Below are 23,558 nucleotides of genomic sequence, written 5' to 3'. Positions count from 1 at the left end.
TTTAACCCCATTATGTTACTAAACATCTCAGGCCTGGGTCACACCTCTGTTTTTTGGTGCTTTTTTGCAGAAACACTATAGTTCATTTACATGGTTTCCTATGGGACATGTTCACATCCATGATTTTTTTGCAGCTGCTGCCTATTTGGAAAAGACAAGTACTTTTTTTTTTTTTTTTTTTTTAAAGTGAAACTGCCATTTTATTTTTTTGGTTCAATATACTTCAATTGAGAAGCTGCAGAAAAACATCTAATAATGCGTTTTTTTGCGGCAATTTGGGGTTTTTAATCTGCCCAACAACAAATTGGGCAAAAAAATTAAAATGTAAAAATGCAAATCGCAGCAAAATTACCTTTTTTCTTTAAGGTTATTAACTGATTCATCGAAACAATAAATCGGGCAACTAATAGTTTATGAAAATAATCGTTAGTTGCAGCCCTAAAATTAATATTTTATATCACTTATTTCACACAAATAGAGCTTTTTTTGGTGCCATTTGATCACATTTGTTTGCATTTTTTTTATCATATAAAAATGCAAAATTTTATATAATAGAAAAAAAATATTTCTACTATGTTATAAAACAGATCCAAAAAAAAAAAAAAAAAAAGAAGAAGTATATACAGTACAGACCAAAAGTTTGGACACACCTTCTCATTCAAAGAGTTTTCTTTATTTTCATGACTATGAAAATTGTAGATTCGCACTGAAGGCATCAAAACTATGAATTAACACATGTCCAATTATATACTGAACAAAAAAGTGTGAAACAACTGAAAATTTGTCTTATATTCTAAGTTCTTCAAAGTAGCCACCCTTTGCTTTGATTACTGCTCCGCACACTCTTGGCATTCTGTTGATGAGCTTCAAGAGGTCGTCACCTGAAATGGTTTTCACTTCACAGGTGTGCCCTGTCAGGTATAATAAGTGGGATTTCAAGCCTTATAAATGGGATTGGGACCATGATTTGTGTTGTGCAGGAGGTGGATACAGTACACAGCTGATAGTCCTACTGAATAGACTGTTAGAATTTGTATTATGGCAAGAAAAAAGCAGCTAAGTAAAGAAAAACGAGTGGCCATCATTACTTTAAGAAATGAAGGTCAGTCAGTCCGAACAATTGGGAAAACTTTAAAAGTGTCCCCAAGTGCAGTGGCAAAAACCATCAAGCACTACAAAGAAACTGGCTCACATGACGACCGTCCCAGGAAAGGAAGACCAAGAGTCACCTCTGCTGTGGACGATAAGTTCAACCGAGTCACCAGCCTCAGAAATCGCAGGTTAACAGCAGCTCAGATTAGAGAACAGGTCAATGCCACACAGAGTTCTAGCAGCAGACACAACTCTAGAACAACTGTTAAGAGGAGAGTGTGTGAATCAGGCCTTCATAGTAAAATAGCTGCTAGGAAACCACTGCTGAGGACAGGCAACAAGCAGAAGAGACTTGTTTGGGCTAAAGAACACAAGGAATGGACATTAGACCAGTGGAAATCTGTGCTTTGGTCTGAAGTTTGAGATCTTTGGTTCCAACCACCGTGTCTTTGTGCGACGCAGAAGAGGTGAACGGATGGACTCTACATGCCTGGTTCCCACCGTGAAGCATGGAGGAGGTGTGATGGTGTTAGGGTGCTTTGGGGACACTGTTGGGGATTTATTCAAAATTGAAGGCATACTGAACCAGCATGGCTACCACAGCATCTTGCAGCGGCATGCTATTCCATCCGGTTTGCGTTTAGTTGGACCATCATTTATTTTTCAAATAGGACAATGAGCCCAAACACACCTCCAGGCTGTGTAAGGGCTATTTGACCAAGAAGGAGAGAGTGATGGGGTGCTGCGCCAGAGGACCTGGCCTCCACAGTCACCGGACCTGAACCCAATCGAGATGGTTTGGGGTGTGCTGGACAGCAGAGTGAAGGCAAAAGGGCCAACGAGTGCTAAGCATCTCTGGGAACTCCTTCAAGACTGTTGGAAAGCCATTTCAGGTGACTACCTCTTGTTCAGTATATAATTGGACGTGTGTTAATTCATAGTTTTGATGCCTTCAGTGTGAATCTACAATTTTCATAGTCATGAAAATAAAGAAAACTCTTTGAATGAGAAGGTGTGTCCAAACTTTTGGTCTGTACTGTATATTTTATATATATATATATATATATATACACACACATACACACACACACACACACACACACACACACACACACACACACACACTCTGATACAGGTGTTGTATTTACATTTTTTTGCCGCTATAGATGCTATACTCTAACGATCAGTGACTTACTGAGATAGTATTGTGGACAATCTAGTGCCAACAGACACTGGCTGGGAGGTTTGTGAATACTGTACACAGACACTGTACTAATGACACTGGCTGGGGGGGGGGTTAACATATAGGGGCAATAACCATGTGCTGCTTTTACTGTATGATCTTGCTAAGTTTTCTTCGCTTTTCAGAGAGAAGAAATAGCCAGATCACTGATCCTATGTACACAGTTCTGTGTTTGTAAACACAACTCTATGTGTGACTGGACACAGCTGACCAGCAGGTTTCAGCCAAAAATCACTGGCTGAAATCTGCTGTCCAACTCGTGATGTGTCCAATCACAGAACAGGTCAGCATGGGGAGCAATACACCCAAAATTCAGAAGGTGGCCTGTCACGTGACATGTATGTGACTGTGCCTGTACCAGCTGTCCACTGGCAGTACATTTACTAGGGGTGCACCAAATGGGTTTTTTGGTCCTGAAACCGATAATGAAAAATACACTAGGCCAAAAACCGATACCGAAACAGCACCGATACCAAAAAAGTGACTGTTTTTAAAAATATTATGGCACAGGAGGTGGTCAGAGACTGGCGACATGGTACAGGAGATGGTCAGAGACTGGGGACAGCTGAAATTTTGGTGCGTCCCTAATATTTACTGTAAGCGATAGGCAGGTAGTCAATGATAAAAAGTGGTTTGCATTTCAAGGGCTCTAAAAAAAATAAAAAAAAATAAACACAACCGCAGTGGAGACTCAAGATGGAATATTCACCAGGAATAGTTATTTGCTGATGTGAAAGTCATAGAACACCTTGATCCTGAGTAGCATACAACCAGAAAACGGTTTTGCCATCCCTGTACAATCAGAGGCAGGGAATTAGCAGTTTTGGCATTTTTCATACATTTGCAGACACCAAAGCTTATGCCATACAGAGCTATTTAGCAGGGATGTATCCACATTGATAGCATTACTGAATAGTTAATAGTTGAATTACTAGTGAACTGCTGCAAGTCCAAGCGTTTTTTGCTCTTGACAGACGCAGTGCTGTTCAAGGAAAGACAGTACTGGGTTTAGACTCCGGAAAGGCAGACTACAGTGTGAAGGTTACAATGGCGCACTGTTCTATAGGAATAATAATCAGGTGTGAATGTAAGCAAATCCAGCAAGCGGGACCCTAACCATTTATTAGAAATAAACCGCTAGACAAAGGGTTTCTGGAGTCACCTCACTGACCTCTAGAGAAGCAAAGATCATTTCACTCCTTGGTATGGACAACGTACAGTGCCTTGCGAAAGTATTTGGCCCCCTTGAGCTTTTCAACCTTTTGCCACATTTTAGGCTTCAAACATAAAGATATAAAATTTAAATTTTTTGTGAAGAATCACCAACAAGTGGGACACAATTGTGAAGTGGAACGAAATCTATTGGATAATTTTAACTTTTTTAGCAAATAAAAAAACTGAAAAGTGGTGCGTGCAAAATTATTCGGCCCCTTTACTTTCAGTGCAGCAAACTCACTCCAGAAGTTCAGCGAGGATCTCTGAATGATCCAATGTTGTCCTAAATGACTGATGGTGATAAATAGAATCCACCTGTGTGTAATCAAGTCTCTGTATAAATGCACCTGCTCTGTCATAGTCTCAGGGTTCTGTTGAAAGTGCAGAGAGCATCATGAAGACCAAGGAACACACCAGGCAGGTCTGTAATACTGTTGTGGAGAAGTTTAAAGCCGGATTTGGATACAAAAAGATTTCCCAAGCTTTAAACATCCCAAGGAGCACTGTGCAAGCGATCATTTTGAAATGGAAGGAGTATCAGACCACTGCAAATCTACCAAGACCTGGCCGTCCCTCTAAAATTTCAGCTCAGACAAGGAGAAGACTGATCCGAGATGCAGCCAAGAGGCCCATGATCACTCTGGATGAACTGCAGAGAACTACAGCTGAGGTGGGAGAGTCTGTCCATAGGACAACAATCAGTCGTACACTGCACAAATCTGGCCTTTATGGAAGAGTGGCAAGAAGAAAGCCATTTCTCAAAGATATCCATAAAAAGTCTCGTCTAAAGTTTGCCACAAGCCACCTGGGAGACACACCAAACGTGGAAGAAGGTGCTCTGCTCAGATGAAACCAAAATCCAACTTTTTGCCCACAATGCAAAACGATATGTTTGGCGTAAAAGCAACACAGCTCATCACCCTCAACACACCATCCCCACTGTCAAACCTGGTGGTGGCAGCATCATGGTTTGGGCCTGCTTTTCTTCAGCAGGGACAGGGAAGATGGTTAAAATTGAGGGGAAGATGGATGCAGCCAAATACAGGACCATTCTGGATGAAAACCTGTTGGAGTCTGCAAAAGACCTGAAACTGGGAGGGAGATTTATCTAACAACAAGACAATGATCCCAAACATACAGCAAAATCTACAAAGGAATGGTTCACAAATAAACGTATCCAGGTGTTAGAATGGCCAAGTCAAAGTCCAGAGCTGAATCCAATCGAGAATCTGTGGAAAGAGCTGAAAACTGCTGTTCACAAACGCTCTCCATCCAACCTCACTGAGCTCGAGCTGTTTTGCAAGGAAGAATGGGCAAGAATTTCAGTCTCTCGATGTGCAAAACTGATAGAGACATACCCCAAGCGACTTGCAGCTGTAATCGCAGCAAAAGGAGGCTCTACAAAGTATTAACGCAAGGGGGCCGAATCATTTTGCACGCCCCACTTTTCATTTTTTTTATTAGTTAAAAAGGTTTCAAAAATCCAATAGATTTTGTTCCACTTCACAATTGTGTCCCACTTGTTGGTGATTCTTCACAAAAAATAAAAATGTTATATCTTTATGTTTGAAGCCTGAAATGTGGCAAAAGGTTGAAAAGTTCAAGGGGGCCGAATACTTTCGCAAGGCAATGTACATGTTAGCATCTCTGTTCAATACAGGAACTGGCCCAACATGGCACTATGTACAGAGAGACCCCGTCCTATACTCTACAGGTCAAGGATGACAGGTCCCAACAAATCATAAAACAATGAACAACCAATTCAGCTTTATATTGCACCAGTATCAAAGTTGGAAACTAGCTCAGGCCTTGTATATCACAGAATCTACCACGTGGCCGGCAAAATCCACCTATTGCATGTGTTGGGCGCTACTATGGGCAGTAATAGTGCAAGGACACAACACCACAAGAAGGCTTCATCCTGCCAATAGCTGTATAGCATAGAATTCGGCCATAATGTCCATGCCAGGGGCGATTGGTGCAGCGTACAGCTGCTACCAGTCAGCCTGTACAATTCAATGGCAGGCGGCATCTGTACTATAGATTTTATATAAATCTGAGAACCTGAATGGCCACATGTTTACAGGGCCATACGTGCCTTCACAGACTGTTTATATGTGTACAGAGCCTACACGCCTTCCAGAATAAAGTGACGTATATTGGAATACATATATGTGTATAGCAACCACCTGCCACCAATTTGTACCAGCTGATTGGCAGTGGCTGTATGCTGTACTTGTCACTACAGGCAAAGAAAAAAAGAACCCAAAAAACCTGTATTGTGTGCCGCTCAGGCTCACTGAAGGAGGTACTAGTCCTTGATGTCCACCACTGAGTGCTGGTCGGGAGGGAGCCCGCTCGTCCCGGCTCCTAAAATAGCTCACTGTAAAAAAGGAAATTATCCTCGTGACCGCACATCCATGTCATCCCAAAGTACAATGGAAAGCGGCAAACTCAGCCTGGACTCCAGCCAGGCCACAGTCCAACTCGTTTCGCTCTGCCACTCAAAGCTTAATCATGCGGATGATAGAGAAAACATGGTGGTATTGTATTCTATAAGACCATTGCGGCATGCATTTGTGCATGAAGCCTCGCTCCACATGGCAGTACACGGCATGCACGAGTTACACATGCGATTGCACTGGAGAATATGCCGAAGGTAAGGTTTCTAAAAATTGTCTAAGCCCGACCAAGCCACACAGTGGGTCTGCATTATTTAGGGCCCACTTACACTAGAAACTGCATATATGATGTTCCTGTGCGATTCACATGCACAGTGTGAATGCAGTCCATTCATTTTGAATAGGCTGAAATTGCACTGAACCAAAAAAATAGTGCATGCACTACTTTGGAAACGCCCTGCAACCAGATCGCATGGTACATTTGTACCATGAGCTCCTGTGGCAGAAAATGCGTTTGGAGTGTTAATGCTGCACTGACACGCTGCAGATCGCAAGGGCAGTGCGATTTGAATGCAGTGGGGGAACTGGCACCGGATGCAGGTTTCCCGCATGTTATTCTAGTGCGAACAATCCCTTAACATTTTTATGCATGCGATTATGAAAAGGGCAAGAAACGTGGGCAATTGTGCATTGCTATAGAACAGTGATGGTGAACCTTGGCACCCCAGATGTTTTGGAACTACATTTCCCATGATGCTCATGCACTCTGCAGTGTAGTTGCGCATCATGGGAAATGTAGTTACAAAACATCTGGGGTGCCAAGGTTCACCATCACTGGTATAGAACATCACTTCCACTCCAACTTGGAAAACATGTTCAAGGCTATAAATCACCAACCTCAACACTATGGCCTGGCAGCAGACTAAACCTGGTCATACACCAGAAGAAATTAATTGAATGTCCATATGTAAATTCTAAAAATTATTTGTCAGTGTGCTCTCCTGCCATGATAGAGTCAACAAATATAGTTCTAAAGACTTTAGAACTTCAGAAGAGAAGCGAAACCTCACTCCAGTCCATCTAATGAGATATCCGTAATGGGTGTGTGCCCCGAGATCGCAACCATTACATCGCAGAAACAGAAAAATTGGCCGCACACCACTTAATGCAGACACTTTATTCTGTGTAGTTCAGGGACAACACAAGTGACACCAGATCTGTAACGTTAAACGCGTTTCACACATATAACAGTGCGCATATGGAAATTATGATAATTATTTGTCAGAATATGCCCTCTTGCCATGATAGAGTCAACTAATATAGTTCTAAAGCCTTTAGAATTTCAGGCCTGGTTGAACAGAACCCTAGACCTATTAAACAGGTTTCCTTACAATGTATACCATGGTTTCCCAAAATGAAAACCACATGGAAAGTTAAAATTTGGTTCAACTGTGGTTGAACATGAATGACGATTTGACCCTGCTATTAGGAAATCAAAACGAATGTTCAGAAAATGGAAAATTCCACCAGTGTATGCATTAATCTCACAAAACCCAGATCTACACTGTCACCTAAGTCCCAGATCACACTAGAGCTGCACAATTCTGGCCAAAAATGAGAATCACAATTTTATTTTTGCTTAGAATAAAAAAAGATCACGATTCTCGCAACGTCAAAGGTTTCACATTACACAAAAATGGGTTAACTTTACTGGTTAGTCATTTGTTTTTAAATTCATTAAAGTCATTTTTTCCAAAAAAATATGCATTTGAAAGACCACTGCATAAATAAAGTTTACCACAGAATATTGCAACAACCACAATTTTATTTTCTAGGGTCTCTACTTTATAATTTTTTTATATATATAAAATTATAAAGTAGAGACCCTAGAAAATAAAATTGTGGTTGTTGCAATATTCTGTGTTACACTGTATTTATGCAGTGGTCTTTCAAATTAGAGAGATAGATTATATATATATATATTTTTTTTTTTTTTTTTTTTTTTTGGGTGTTCTAAGTAATTTTCTAGCAAAAAAGAAAACAAAAAATGATTTTAAACTTGAAACCAACATAAATGTCAGAAAAAGGTTTAGTGTTTAAGTGGTTAAACTTTGTTCACTTACACACAAAGTCTATTCCATTGACAAATTGTTACAGTGTTTATACTTAAGTGGCTGTCGGAGTCTTGCTAGGCCTCATGGGACTTGTAGTTCTGCAACAGCTGGAGGTCCGCTAATTGCATATCCCTGGTCTATTCCATTGACAAATTGTTACAATGTTTATACTTAAGTTCAACTGATAAAGAATGTTTTGATTCTTGGCAGACTGCCCAGTTTCTCGCTCTTCCTTTCTTTTGAAGGCTGTGGCAGAGAAAGAGAGCAGAGAAATTCTTTGCATAGAAAGAATTGTGAAACACTTTAGTCAAGATTGCGATAACAATTCTTGACGATTAATTGTGCAGCTCTAGTTCACACCTAGGCATTTTTTACCATGTTTTCAGTTTTGCAGAAACACACTACAGTCCATTTAACATGGTTTCCTATGGATGTAGTTCACATCTGTGCATTTTACGGAAAGTGGCAGGGACTTTTTTTTTCTCCATTTTTTGGTTGCATAGATTTCAATGGATGAAAAGCATGTATTAAAAAATGCAAAATGCACCTGCAATATGCAAACTGCAAAAGTGTGAATCAGGCCTTAATGAGATAGTTCACAGGGCAAAGTACTAAAGAGAAGACATTTGTATGTGGTTTATTTTAGGAGCGAGAAGTTAAAATGCTGGTGCTGAACCAACAACTAGATAAAAAAGAAGAAAAAAAAAAAAAAAAAAGAAAAGAAAAGAAAAACAGCACAGACTATTTTAAAGCTCTGCCAACTATGCACAACGCTGTTATGTAGCATTCTTGAGATCCAAACAAGGCCTCAGCTTTACTAACTAGGTCATTCCATCGCTGCCATCCAAACCTATTGCTGCATCTGAGAAATATGGAGGAAAGCAGATCACAAAAATCACCTGACAACTTAGACCGATGCCTAAAAAGTTTTTAGGTTTATCTAATGCTGCGCTTTCTATTTTAAGGGAGTATGCCAGGAGGTTTTGTTGCAGCCATTTTTTTTTTTTTTTTAGAACTGAAAACTAGATCAAAGTAGTAACCAGCACCACTTTCTCAAAAAAGGGACAATCAACATGATTTAAAGAGGAAGTAAACCCTGATGACTTTACTTCCTCTTTGATTCCCTGCAAAGGTAAAGCATAATGGACTACTATGCATCGCACTTACCTGACACAGGAGCCAGCGAAGTCACCTGTAGTCCGGCGCATCCATCTTCTCTGTGGGTCTCGCCGCTCCGCCGCTGTCATTCGGCGAAGCGCGCTGAAGTCACTCCTGCGCACGGGAGCTGCCACGCGCGGCACGCTCAGTGCGTCGCTGTCTATGGTGCATGTGCCGTAGACAGCGGTGCCTGTCTTTCGGCAAATATCTCCTAAACCGTGTAGGTTTAGGAGATATTTCTTGGACCTACAGGTAAGCCTTAATCTAGGCTTACCTGTAGGTCAAAGTGTGTTGTAAGGGTTTACACACACACACACACACACACACACACACACACACACACACACACACACACACACACACACACACCTGACTTCTAAATTCATGCTTTGGGTTTGTGTACAAAATTATTAGAAAATTCTGAAAGTTTCTAAGAAGTGACTTTATTGGACCAAAGCGGAAAAAAATAAAAAAAATTAAAAAAAAAGTAATAATAATAATAAAGCTCACCTGCCCCTGCATGCCTATAAACTTGGCTGTACACTTGCTGTGTCTGCATTCACATACATAGGTTGCCACAGACGCATGGACAAAAGCTGCTTCCTCGTCATATTGGCCTCTGGCCCCCACTCCAAAAAAAATAAAAATAAATTGAAGCTCACCAATTCTAAGATGTAATGGCTGTATTCAATTTTTATTTACTTTTTTATTAACCTGCCGATTCGGCTAGTAAGGCCAGGATCACGGGTTTACCTGCATCCAATTCATAGGACATGACATGCGAGTGTGACCGGCTCTCAATGGAGCTGGTTCACACACGTCTGGGGTCCTGAGCATTTTTTGTATCTGGTTCAGGTGCAAATTCAGGCAAAAATTTGGACTTCAACTGGTGAACAGACACGCACTGGACCCCACGCTGTGAACCCAGCCTCATTTTTTATTTTATTTTTTTTTCCACAGAACACGGCGTCCTGTACATGTAGCAGTTAGATGGTGGAGACAAGCTATTTAAGGCCTCCTGCATGCGGTACTGATGCTTGAGCATCTGCTTTTTTTTTTTTTTGGATGTAGTTTCAGGCATTTATGTTGGACGTATTTGTGCGGATTTGCATGCGTCTGTGTGCATATGTGCGTAATCGTATTCTCATGCTCCAAGAATAATGTTGTATTCATACCCATATTCGTGCGTTTGCTCATATTGGTTCAAAATACTGACTGGGAATGCAGATTTTTCTATAAGGTTTTACTTATGAAAACGCAGCACTAGTTTATGCACCCATGTACAAGCTCATTGTATACAATGGGCTGCATTTTAGGAGTAAAAAACACTGAGAGGAGTGTTTACATTGATCAGCTTTTATTCATTTATGTAAAACATAGGTGCTGAACGTGTGGCTCTCCAGCAGTACCATCATGTCTCTGCATTTGGTAGTCACGCTTGTAACCGTCAGCCTTGCAATGCCTCTTGGGACTTGTAGTTCTGCAACAGCTGGAGGGCCGCAGGTTGAGCACCCATGATATAAAACCTTTATCCCAAAATACACCGTTTGCTGTAACCGCTTATAATGTGTTGGCAGGAGTTGAGCTTCAAGTAGTTAGTGTATCTAAATCTGCTATTGCATCTTAGGGTCCTTTCACATTGACGTTCCGTTCAGGCCCGCCTGTCAGTTTTTCAGGCGGACCTGAACGGGTGCTCCATAGAGGTCTATGGAGCGTCGGATGTCAGCGGTGACATGTCCGCTGACATCCGACCCGCTCCGATCCGAAAAAGTGTAACGGAGGAAAAAGCTATTTTTCCATCCGTTTGCGGATCGGATCGGATGACAACGGGCACTGCGGTCCGTCGTCATCCGATCTCCCATAGGGGAGAGCGGCGCTGTGACAGGTCCGTCCCTGCACAGTGTGCAGAGACAGACCTGTCATCTCCCTGCTCAGCGGGGATCGACGGAGTGATCCCCGCTGAGCAAACTGATATCCACGGGGCGGATCAGAACTGATCCGCCCCGTGTGAAAGGACCCTAACACTCCTTCCACCCCCAAATTAACAAACACTACTGTCCCAAAAGGAGTTTCTGTTGCTCCTTCATCCAGGAAGAGTGTTACTGGGCAGGTCACCAGGTGAAAACAGGAGAGAAAGACAAAAGAAAACTGATGCAGCCACCACATCTAACTGCAATAGATGACATTTTTTGGCTTTGAGTTTAATGACTTAAAGTTGGCCATACCCCACTTGCACTACCCGGTTCAACAAACGTTAGCGGGAAAAAAAAAAATTTAAAGGGGGCAGGTGGAAAACTATTAGCTAAAAAGTGACTGCAGTCGATGAAATGTAGTCACAGTTGGGGTATTCAGACAGCCAACCCATGTTTTTGAATCAATTTGGAAGACGTGAAATGCAACATCTTATTTTTAAACTAGATCTTATGTCTACATAGTGGCTATTGTGGTATAGGGTTTGCATCTGAGCAAATGCAGAACATCCTATTCTGTGGTCTCTAAACAATGTTTTCCACCTTAGACCTCTTTCACACTGGGGAGCTTTGCAGGCACTACAGCTTGCAAAGCGTCCTGAAACAGCCGTTGCAGTCTCTCCAATGTGAAAGTCCCGAGAGTTTTCACATTGGAGTGGTGCGCTGGCAAGACGCTCAAAAAAGTCCTGCAAGCCGCAGTGCATTAACCGCTCCTGCCCATTGAAATCAGTGGGGCAGTGCGGCTATACCGCAGGCATAGCGCTGCCGTAGCAGTGCTAGCGGCCGAATAGCACCACTAAAACGACGGTAAAGCGCCGCTAAAAATAGCCCCCCCTATTACAGCCCCAGTGTGAAAGGGGCCTTAAAGCGGAGTATCCACCCTGAATTTTTTTTTTTCATAATCAGACTCTAAACCTATGAAAATATATATATATATATATATATATATATATATATATATATATATATATATATATATATATATATATATATATATATATATAAACATTTGGAGGAATTTATTTTTATTTATTTTTTTATTAACCAGAATCACTCTGTTGCTATGTAGTCCGTCTAATCTGCCACTTCCTGGTCCGCGGAGCTCCTCGTCACTTCCTCCCTCGCCTGTGCACCTGGGAAATTATGTGTCATTTCCCAGGAGTCTGGTCAGTACTGTGATCAAAAAAAATTGCGTTATTTCCTGACAGGAAATGATGCGATTTAAGGCGGATCACAGCGCCAAGATGTGTTTATCTATGTTGCCATAACAACGTGGCGGGACACCTTCACAGCTCAGATAATGGGTGGGATGGAATACATCCTAATTAGCATTGAACTCCCGCCCCCAGTCACACCTACAGAAAGAGGCCGAACCTCCCAAGTCCCAGATCACAGCATTATTCAAGAAGGAAACTTCTTCATACAGTCCCTTCCGAATGCCAGCTGTGCTGCTGGGCATGACCAAACAGATCACAATTAGAATTCATGCCAATTAAATATGCCAACCAAGGTGAACTGGAAGAGTTCCACCTGCAGGAAAGCCTCAGGTGTACTGCGCTGTGCCTACGTTGTTGGTAAACACCGGGCATTAATGTGATAAGCAGCCTTAGGCCCCTTTGACACTATCGGTCTAACCCAATCGGACCCTGCATTCAAATCTACGGAGCCGCAGATGTAAAAACAGACTTGTGGTTGTTAACGCCCACCTACCTCCAAACCAATCCGCTAAGGCTAAACATACATGGGACGCTTTTACAACTTCTCCTGAACGATTTCACTTGACAGATAGTAACCCGTGTTTAAAATGTCAGTTTTGCTGCGTTTGCAAAATTAAAAAAAGCCTATAAAATGATAATGTGGCTAAACGCGAGTTTAGAAACTTTTGGCACTTGAAATGCCTCTAAACTCAGCGTCTGAACTCATTTTTTGTTTTCCCAAAAAAGCTCCCTAAACTCAACATTAAACGAACCTGTGTACATGTACACATAAGATAACAGAGGAGTTCAGGGGCAGCTGAAAAAAGCGTACAAACTGCCTCTGAACGTCTGTTTACCAGCAGCAATGTACATTGGAAAAAATAAATATATAATAATTAAAAAAAAAAAAAAAAAAAAAAACACACACACACAACATACACATCGCCTCCCCCTTCATCTGAGCAGATCAGACCGGAGGGCCCATAGAGTAGGAGGGGGCTGTACCAGTGTCTGCTCTCCATATGCAGAGTGGACCTGGACCCATCATCCGCTCACTACACTCATTGTGGCCCACGACCGCTTACCAAGTCGCTTAAGTGGCCCTCACTCTTCAAAACAGTTGAGCATCTTGCGTTAGAAGTGTTTTTACAGCCGAAATGCTTCTCTCATAACCCACTAGTTCTGGGTTTTGCTCTCCCAGCCAGAAAACACTCCATTCAAAGAACGCCGATAACAGCCTGTGTGTGCACGGACACATAGGATAACATGCTGGGGAGTTTACTGGCTACAGAAAAAAAAAAAAAAAATAACACAACACAACACAAAAAAAAAAATAAAAAAAAAAAATAAAATAAACCCCCACACACCAAAAACAGGAGCTGGAAAAAAACGTGTGCATGAGGCCTTAAAGTGGATGCCAAAAGGCAGCCTATATGAAATCCTTTTTTAGAACTAATTTCAGGACAGGGATTTGGAAGTGAAACCATCTAGAAGAGTTAAATATAAACAAAGTGATATCACAGCTTCCTCTACAGGGAAATCCTCACTTCCTGTTCTGTTACACGGCACTGGAACTGGGCAGGAAGCAGGTGTGTGCCAGAAGTGCTTCCCTGGCCAAAGTCAGACAGAGGGACACAGTGTGTCAACAGAAGTAAAGCCAAAGCAGCAAGGTCTGTTCTGAAATTGCCAAAACACATCTGACATTTTTCTGTAATCGTAGAACATCTGACTACTAAGCAATAATATACGTTTATATCAACCGGACGCAAGAAAAAAAATAAATAAATAATGATATGGTCTTCTACCAATAGCAAGCTAAATGATAACCTGCTTGATATTTAGATTGGGTAGCCAGTACATTTTATGCTCATGCCGATTGATTAAATGCACAAATGACTTCTCTACTTTAGCAGAATTGAGAATTTACCCGAATAGTAAGATAGAACAAAAATGTCATGACATCACTTCCGTGTTACCAGATTCAAGAGCTGAACAATGCCGATCTGCTTTGTTTGGGTCTTTGGCCAGCGGGAGGACGTGCAAGCTGGTCACTTGGGCCTCCCGGTGGGATGGGGGACCTGGGCGGAGTGGTGGAAAGGGGGGGGGGGATGTCCTCTCCTGCTGCTTTTAATATCAGTTGTTCTTACAAGAAAGCCAACCGTCCATTCTAAAGAACAGCACCGGGGCATCACCTGGTACAACCCCTTGAAGCAATAGCAGTAAGTTTGTGACCGATACTGCACAAAAAAAAGTCAATAACGGCCACACCGATAAATGATCGGCCCCTAGTGGTTTTTGGCCCATGGACTTAAAGCGGTTCTTCACCCTAAAGGGGAAGTTCCGCTAATCTGATCCCTCCCCCCCTCCGGTGCCACAATCGGCACCTTTCAGGGGGGAGGGGGGTGCAGTTACCTGGATAATCCAGGTATCTGCACCCACTTCCGGGCAGACGCCCCCCCCCCCCATTGTGTTCTAGGAAACACACAGTTCCCAGGACACAGCGGGGACCAGCAGAGACGCGCAGCGCGACTTGCGCATGCGCAGTAGGGAACCGGGCAGTGAAGCCGCAACGCTTCACTTCCCGATTCCCTGACAGAGGATGGCGGCGGGGGCAGCAGCGAGACGAGCGATCGCTTGTCATCTGCCGCCGACATCGCTGGACCCTGGGACAGGTAAGTGTGATTTTATTAAAAGTCAGCAGCTGCAATATTAGTAACTGCTGGCTTTTAATATTTTTTTTTCTTAGGTGCAGAACCACTTTAACATGTAACATGCATTTTAATGCATGACAATTCTCACCCCTTAACAACCTCAACTTTTAGCAGCCAAAACAAAAATCAAAAATGAAGAATACATGAAATCACACTAAAGCTTGCATCACAGCACATAAAAATAAATAAATAAAAAGCAGGAAAATTAAGACACAAGGATGTGAAACTAGCCTAATGATGACTCTAAAATGACAGAACCCTTACTATGTGTGGGAATATACAATCAGTGTTGTGAAATAGGCATTTATGCATCTACACTGTCTATGTTTTTTTTTTTTACCTAAAATTCATTACCATCATAGAGGGATTTAGGAGTTCCTTACAGTCCATGCAGACCGGGATCTGAAACCCTGATCTGTTGCTTAGCCTACTGATTTAGCCAGGATTTGACAGCCCCAACCCTAAAGGGCTCAGACCTGAGCACTCCCAGATTCAGTCTAGAGGAGATCAGAGAATGGGAGCTCACTAATCTCCTCCTCAATTGCGAAATGCCCTGCAGTGTTCTCGGGGTTCCAAAACACCGGGCATCAGTGTGATAAGCAGCCTTAGGCCCCTTTGGCACTATCGGTCCAACCCAATCGGACCCTGTATAGGATGCATTAAGGTGAAAAAACACGTACCTTTACAACCCCTTTAATGTGAACATGATGTTCAGTTTTGGAAAAATAAATTAAACAGATAATAGACTCTTATCTGGAGTTCACAACCACACTATTATAAGTACCTTACAACTTTCTGAAACAGGAAAGAAGGAAGTGTTTAGGCAACAAGACTTGTTCATAGCAGATCCTTAGTGATCATTTCATCATTCCAGGAAGCCAAAAAAATAAAAAGCCTGATCCACAAGACAGGTTTTCATTCGGTTGCACACACCTGCAGGTGTTCCTTTCATTAAAATTTTTTTTTTTTTTTAAATCAGACAACCAATTCAACAATACAGTGGCTTCTGCGATAACCAAAAACACATACCTGTGTCTTCAATAAAAAAAAAAAAGTAATTGGCGAATGCCATTGAGAAAAAACAAAAAACAAAAGCAAACCACCTACCTTCACATTTCCTTTTCTCATGTTAACAGTCTACATATTTGCAACACTGGTTACATTTAGACTTCTTTCACACGAAGCGGAATGCGCTCCGGTCAGCGGGGTATCTGTGAGCAGATCCCCTAACTGGAGCCGAGCAAGACAGATGTCACATTTGTGCCCATTCTGTGTCTGCCCAACGGACACGGGCAGACCTCACTCAGCTGTATGGGCGGCATGCGGGTATAAAACTCCACCGTGTTTACATCAGGCTACAATCCGGTCTGCAAGAATGGAAATTGATGGACCCAGAGATAGGCGGGTACAAAAAAGGGACATTTACAGCCACATATACTGTACATAGGGCTGAATCAATCTCATACATTTACCCAGCGCAACCTACAGTAATCCGACTTGGGGCTCTCACACCAAGCGTAGTCCCTCCTGAGTCAGAGCTGAACAAGAGAATTACTTTTGTCAGCTAGATGTAAAAAGACTTGCGTCCAACATCACATTAAAAAGGTCCAGAAAAACTTTTTTTTTTTTTTTTCTTACCTGGACCTAGACACATTCCGAGGCAGGTGGGTGGAAACAGACACAAGTCAGGTCCGTCCTTAGAGAAGAGAGATTTAAGAGGGGAAGAGTCATGCAGGTTTGTCCCCCCCCCATCCATTGGGGAAAGTTGTGAGACCATTCTTTACGTAATCCTTAAAGGGGTTGCAAAGCTTCGCGGTTTTTTTCATCTTGATGCATCCAAAGTGTAAAAACACCTTGCACACTCGAGACCCCCAGCCCCCGTTTTACTTATCTGAGCCCTGAATCTCCGTGGGCGCGATCCCGCGTTGCTTTTCCCCAGCTCCTGTGGGCTCTTCATTGGATGATTGACAGTAGTGCAGCCATTGGCTCCCGCTGCTGTCAATCAAATGAATGACAAGGCGCGCAAGGGGCGGGGCAAAGTGATGCACTCAGCGGCTATAGCCGCCGACTGTATCTTGCAGGAAGGAGCAGAGACAGCCACTGGAGGTACCCCAGAAGATGAGGATCGGCCCACTCTGTGCAAAACTAACTGCACAGTGGAGGCAAGTATGACATGTCTGACACAAAAAAAAAAAATAAAAAAAAATAAAAAAACACACAACACACAAACACAACACAACCCCTATAAAAAGGCAGGCCAGTTCATTCTCTCGCCTTGTCAGATTGTATCTACTTGTCTGACGTACGGGCACACAGGTACACTGGCAGATCTGCTGGAGACCTGCATGACAATGGATTTACAGGCTCTAAAAATAAATAAATCAAACAAAACACACACTTTTTTTTTTTAGCTGTAAAATATGCAGTTTTTTTTTTGTTTCCCCCTTCTAAAAAAAGTGAATTTAATTCTTTAAAACAACAGTATATCTGACTGGTAGGGCAGGTTCTTAAAAAACGAGGTCCACCAAAAGCACAGCAAGTGTGCAGCCATTGGACCATATCAATGACCCCATACTGGATACTCATCTCCTGCAGTGTACATGGATAATTTTTTTTTTTTTTTTTTTTTAATAGGTGAACACAATGTTGTAGAACCAGTGTGGTTAAACAACATTCTTACCATGGTTCTCCACTTTGTACATGGAAGCATTACCACTACTTCTAAATGAGAGGTTCTAATAAAAGAGGACCTGTGATATGACTTGAGGATTTTGTTGCATTTTAAAAAGGGCCATGCTTATAATAAACCATTTTTTTTTTTTTTTATAAATATGGAAGCTGCCCATTGCTGCCCCCCACTGTAAAATTCTAGGCGCCCGACTCCACTCAACTGGATTCAGCAGTTGCACTAGGAGCTGCAAATTATACCTTCCAATTTTACTGCCCCTACAATGAGGCCCTAAACTATTAATGCAGACCTAACTCTTGATAATATTTGCTTGATAATATTTGCTAAAAAGGCTCTGAAACCTTCAGGATTGGGGAAAATGCAATGCCGCTGCTTGACAATCACTGTTTTCTCAAAGACTACAAATGAACTTTAAGGAACTGCTAAACCTTTGCACATCAAGAATGCTGGCATAGAAAATGTTTTAGTTATGTGCCATGTATGGAGCGGATCCTGCATGTCTAATTGGTTTAAAATGGGAAACACAAGATCTATACAAATTAATGAAGCCTTAACTAGGGGCTGCACCAAAAATAAAGCCTAGATGATTTGCAGCGTTTAGTATTCATGTTTACACAAAGCTTTTCTCACTGAAACCAACAGAACAAATTGCAACCGCTTATGGCACATCCCCTACGAAGGAATTGAACGGTCATCATGTATACCCTGGCTCCATCTATCTTAGTTTTGCTGTAGGATCCGACGCTTGTGTGCTTTACTTTGATCCTTTGTTAAAAGTGTATAAGATGGAAACCAAAATTTGACACCTTCGAAATATATCAGTGGAAAATTCCTAAGAACTTTGTAAAACTTGGCCAAAATGACCACAGACACCAGGATTGGAACCCGAGGAAGACAACATTTGCTGGAGGATTGAAACAAGTGGGGCTTACAGATTAATATTCCGGGACAAAGTTGACTTTCTGGACAGCTATCCCACAGAAGAATAAGGCCCACCTTCAATCTCAGTCTTGAACAACTACAATCCCTCTTGTTGAGCCTACAGGCTCAACAAGAGAATCTCATAGATGGCATGCGATTGAGGAATCTCTCCTGCGAGTTGTATATTCTAACAGATGACATCCAAAGCTGTCAGAATACCCAAACAGTGACTTGATCTGATTGGTTGTTCTCACTGTTTTCCTGACAATTTTCCACCCTGCTCAGTTCATATTTTAATTGACGTATATCTAGTACAGTTGTGCTGACAGGGCCAACCACAGCAGCAAGTATCGGCCAAAATTCAAGCCGTGTATGGCCAAGCTTTAGCCTCTAGTACAGTGATATGCAATTAGCGGACCTCCAGCTGATGCAGAACTACAAGTCCCATGATGCATAGTAAGACTGACAGCCACGGGTATGACACCCAGAGGCAGAGGCATGATGGGACTTGTAGTTTTGCAACAGCTGGAGGTCCGCTAATTGCATATCCCTGCTCTAGTAGATAAAAATGGCCAACAACAGAAGAATTCGAATCACGATGATTTATAAAGGCAGGCATGTAAATTTATGAATAAAGTATGACACATGGCGATTTACAATAATTTGTATGCCTGCCCACCAAATTCTGAGATTGTATACAGCTCTGCCACACAGCACAGTCCCATCAGGCAGGGGAGAGGATGTGATTTTTATTTTTCTGCTGTAGTTACCACTTAATTAGGGTCCTTTCACACGGGACGGATCCGTGATGATCCGCCCCGTGAACATCCACTTGCTCAGCAGGGATTGCTCCATTGATCCCCGCTGAGCCGGCGGATGACAGGGCGGGCCCTGTATACTGTGCAGGGACCGCCCTGTCAGATCTCCGCTCTACCCTATGGAGGGAAATCAGAGGAATGCAGACCATCTGTCTGTCTATGTTCATCCGATTGCTCTGCAGATGGATAGAAAAATAGGATTTTCCTCCGTCTGCAGAATCAGACCATAGCGGAGATGGGCGATATCGGGTGTCAGCAGATGGCTCTTTTCACACGTGCGGAAAGTATGTCCCTATTTCATCCATCCGTTTTCGGATGAGACACAGAGATACGTGCATCCCTATGGGATAGCGGATGAAAATCCGCAGACACCCGATATCATCTGTCCCCGTTATGGATCCGTCCCATGTGAAAGGACCCTTACAGGTCTTGTCTCTTCCCCAGCCGGCGACTGGATAGTGAAAAGACAAGTAGCAGCCTGATGAGCTCCTATGCATCATTTATCTCTCTCCTCCTAACAGCATTCTCCTCTTCAGCACATGACCCACCCCAAATCCTCATCCTGAGCTCTGCTGTACATAGATTGCAAGAGGTCGATAACGAGTCAGGACTTGGGAACTTACACTTCTTGCATTTAACAATAAATTTGTGAATATATAGCTTAATTGGTGACAGTTACATCTGCCTAGAGTGCATCTCTGCGTATCCAGAAAATACGTTGCAGAAGCCAAAAGAACAAGTCATCAAAATCAGCAAAATATTAAGCCCCCCCCCAAATACAAGGACTTACATATTTGTGACCAGCGTGTCAATCAACACAAGCATTTCCAGTCAGCCCAACAGCATCAGTTGCTTGTCCAGTACAAGCGGTTTCGTGGGTTACAACAGTTCAACCTCCGAAGCTCAGAGAGTACTTAACATGTTAAGAGTTTTTTCAAACATTATAAAAAAGGGAGCTTACACAGAATGATCTTCTTGCTGAAGTTCCAATTGACAAATCCATGGGGCCATTGAGCACCTAAAATATCTCTTTTGGGGGAGAAAGCTCTTCTGTGAAAGCCTACTAAAATCAGCTGTAATAGGTCAACTCAAGGGCATCTATGAGGCAGAATGAAAACAAGGGGCTCTGCAGACCGGGGCATTGAAACAAACAGGTTTCTGGGGCTGGAGCGTCATTGGGGTGGACAAAACCAGAAGGCAAGATGGACAATTGCCTTGAAAGCAGAACACCCTTTAATAAAGTACAAACATCACGCTATCCCAATTATAGACTTTGGGGAGTTAAAGAAGTCCACTAGAAAACACCAATACAGACCAAAAATCACCCGATAGGACAGAATAAACCCTTCTCATATCTCCTGAGAATACACCTCAGTTATTACCCCTTCTATGCCACAAATCTCACTCCTTTACATTCAGAACTGAAAAATCCTCCTGGAAAACAGAGACTTCATCATGGTGGCCATAGTAAGTAGATGTAGGTGGCTGAGAACATTTGAAAACGACAAGAGTCTGAGAAATATAAACCAAGGCCCTTCACCATTTACCTGAAAATGTATTTCAGTTCTAGGTGGACAGACCCCTAAAAGTATATGTATAAACGGATCGCTAACATAACATATCCCCTTAACACAGGGCTCAACAATGCCCAGGTCGCAAGGTAAACAAGAAATTTCATTCTGGAGACTGGGCTGCCACCCAAATGCTGCATGAACCCCGCATGCGACCCCCCCCCCCCCCTACATATCCTGAGGGCCCAGGACTGGCACAGCAAGTGCCACCAAGTAGAGGCGAGGGAGGAGTCTCCTCCCCTTCCTGTTGACCCAGACGTGACATGTGACGTCATTTCCAGGGCCATCAAGTCCGGAAAAGAATGTAATGCAGTGCAATGTACATAAGTAAAACATTTTATTTCTTTATCAATTTAGGCCAATAAGTATTCCGTTACATATTTTTGGTAAAAAATAAAAAAAATCCCATAAGCACATATTGATTGGTTTACGCAACAGTTATAGTGTCTACAAAATATGTACTATTTTTATGGCACGCTTTCCTTTTTCTTTTTTTTCCTCTCTCTCTAGTAATGGCGGAGATTAGCAATTTTTAGCGGCACTGCAACATTTTAGCAGACAAATCGAACACCCAACACTTTTTTGGCAACCAGTGAGATTACTACAATAATCAGTGCTAAAAATATGCACCGTTACTGTATCAATGACACTGGCAGGGAAGAGGTTAACAGGGACGATGAAAGGGTTAAGTGTGCCCCTAGGGCAGTGATGGCGAACCTCGGCAACCAAGATGTTTTGGAACTACATTTCTCATGATGCGTAGTTGAGCATCATTGGAAATGTAGTTCTAAAATATTTGGTGCGCCAAGATTCACCATCACTGCCCTAGGGGATGCTTTCTAACTGTGGGTTGGGGGGGGGGGGGGATGGACTGACTGGCTGAACACAGATCCATGTTCCTGCTTAGCAGGAACACAAGATCACTGAGTTCATCCTGTCAGAAAGGTGGTCTGCCATGTTTACATCAGCAGTGTGCCATTCTACCAATGTGGGGAAACGATCGCGGGTGGCCAGCAGACATAGCGTCCACCGGACCGGCTGATCGGCTCCCCCTCTGGCCAATCAGCGCGCACGGGGGACTTTTGACTCGTAAAAAATGAAAGTTGCACCCAAGCACATAAAATCCCCCACATATACGCAGGTACAAATGCATATGGTGGGGCACCATGCCTGAAAATGAGGATTGCGATACAGATTACATATTGCTGCGCACGCCGGAATGAGCGCAATAATTCTAGCACAAGACCTCCTTCATAACACTAAACTGATGACCTATAGGGGGCTTTTAATGCGTCAACTATGGAAAATATAGGGTACTGAAATTTGTCGTCATTTGACAGGCACACAAATTTAGGATTGACATGTTGGGTATCTATTTACTCGGTGCAAACTCTGCTCATATATTTTACCAAATAAAATGACAACGTTATGTCTCACAATTGTTCTACATCTGTTATCACAGAGGCTTCCGAGAAATACTGCAAGTGTCCGTTTAAACACACATTACACTATCAGATCCACGGTTGGCACCACCAGGGGATGTGCCCTGATGCCTCTGTATCAGAAAGAGTGCATGTAGACAGGTAGTGTCTCCAAAAAGACTGCAGGGGATCAGCAGCAATAAAAAGGTTAATGATACACAGTGTGGATTTGACAGTGTATAGCCAGAATTGATGTAGAAATTGAAGCCACGCATCGTAGTCTGTCATACATCTTAAGGACTAATATTTGGTGCACTCTAAAAAGTTGCTAACCCATTCATTTCAAGGCATTTTAAGTTGTTATATATGCATTTATCACTGTGATAACACACTGCAATTATTGCATAAACATCACCTGGGAGGTTTGTATTTAGTTTAAGACTTAGGTTAAAAAGGAGAAGTTCACCTTTTTATCTTTAGTTTTACCTTTTTGCAGGAAAACAAAATTCCTCTTTTTTTTTTCCTACAGTAGCATGAAAAGTGTTGCACCCTCAATCAGTGGATTGCGAGTGCAATGTCAGGCTCCTGCAGACATGTCCTCCAGCTTTCTACCCATACCTCTGTACAGGCTCTCTAGAAAGCTAGAATAAATGTCAGTGGACTACGAGGGTACTCACTAGCACCCCAACAGCCCACTGAGAACTACAAGTCTGTCTTCCGCAGTGGCTGTACAGGGCTCCACCGTCCACTTTAAATATGACAGCAGCTGCGGGGTGGGGGAACCTCTGCAGGGAAGGGATGAGCAGGGCAGAAGCTGTAACATATTCCAAAGGTGAACATAGCATTTAAAATACATTTCAAGGGAAAAATAAAAATAAAAAATAAAATTGCGTTCAAGAGAAAAAAAGCACTTTGTTCAGAAAAACGCCTAAGGCCTCTTTCACACGGATGGACCATTCAGGTCCGCCTGTCAGTTTTTTAGGCGGACCTGAACGGATGCTCCATAGACCTCTATGGAGCAATGGATGTCCGCTGAC

General features: G+C 42.5%; 1 protein-coding gene across 3 annotated transcripts in view; it reads right to left on the bottom strand.

Moving 5' to 3' along the window:
• The window catches only part of GNAS (GNAS complex locus), a 223,367-nt gene that overhangs the window by 83,242 nt on the left and 116,567 nt on the right, over positions 1-23,558 (bottom strand). The gene's annotated exons all lie outside the window — the stretch shown is intronic.

Source organism: Lithobates pipiens, unplaced genomic scaffold (genome assembly GCF_037356315.1).
Source record: "Lithobates pipiens isolate NorthernLeopardFrog02 unplaced genomic scaffold, aLitPip1_a1.2 Scaffold_28, whole genome shotgun sequence".
NCBI lineage: Eukaryota > Metazoa > Chordata > Amphibia > Anura > Ranidae > Lithobates > Lithobates pipiens.
The sequence above is the reverse complement of the archived record's forward strand: the minus strand, read 5'-3'. Positions and strand labels throughout refer to the sequence as shown.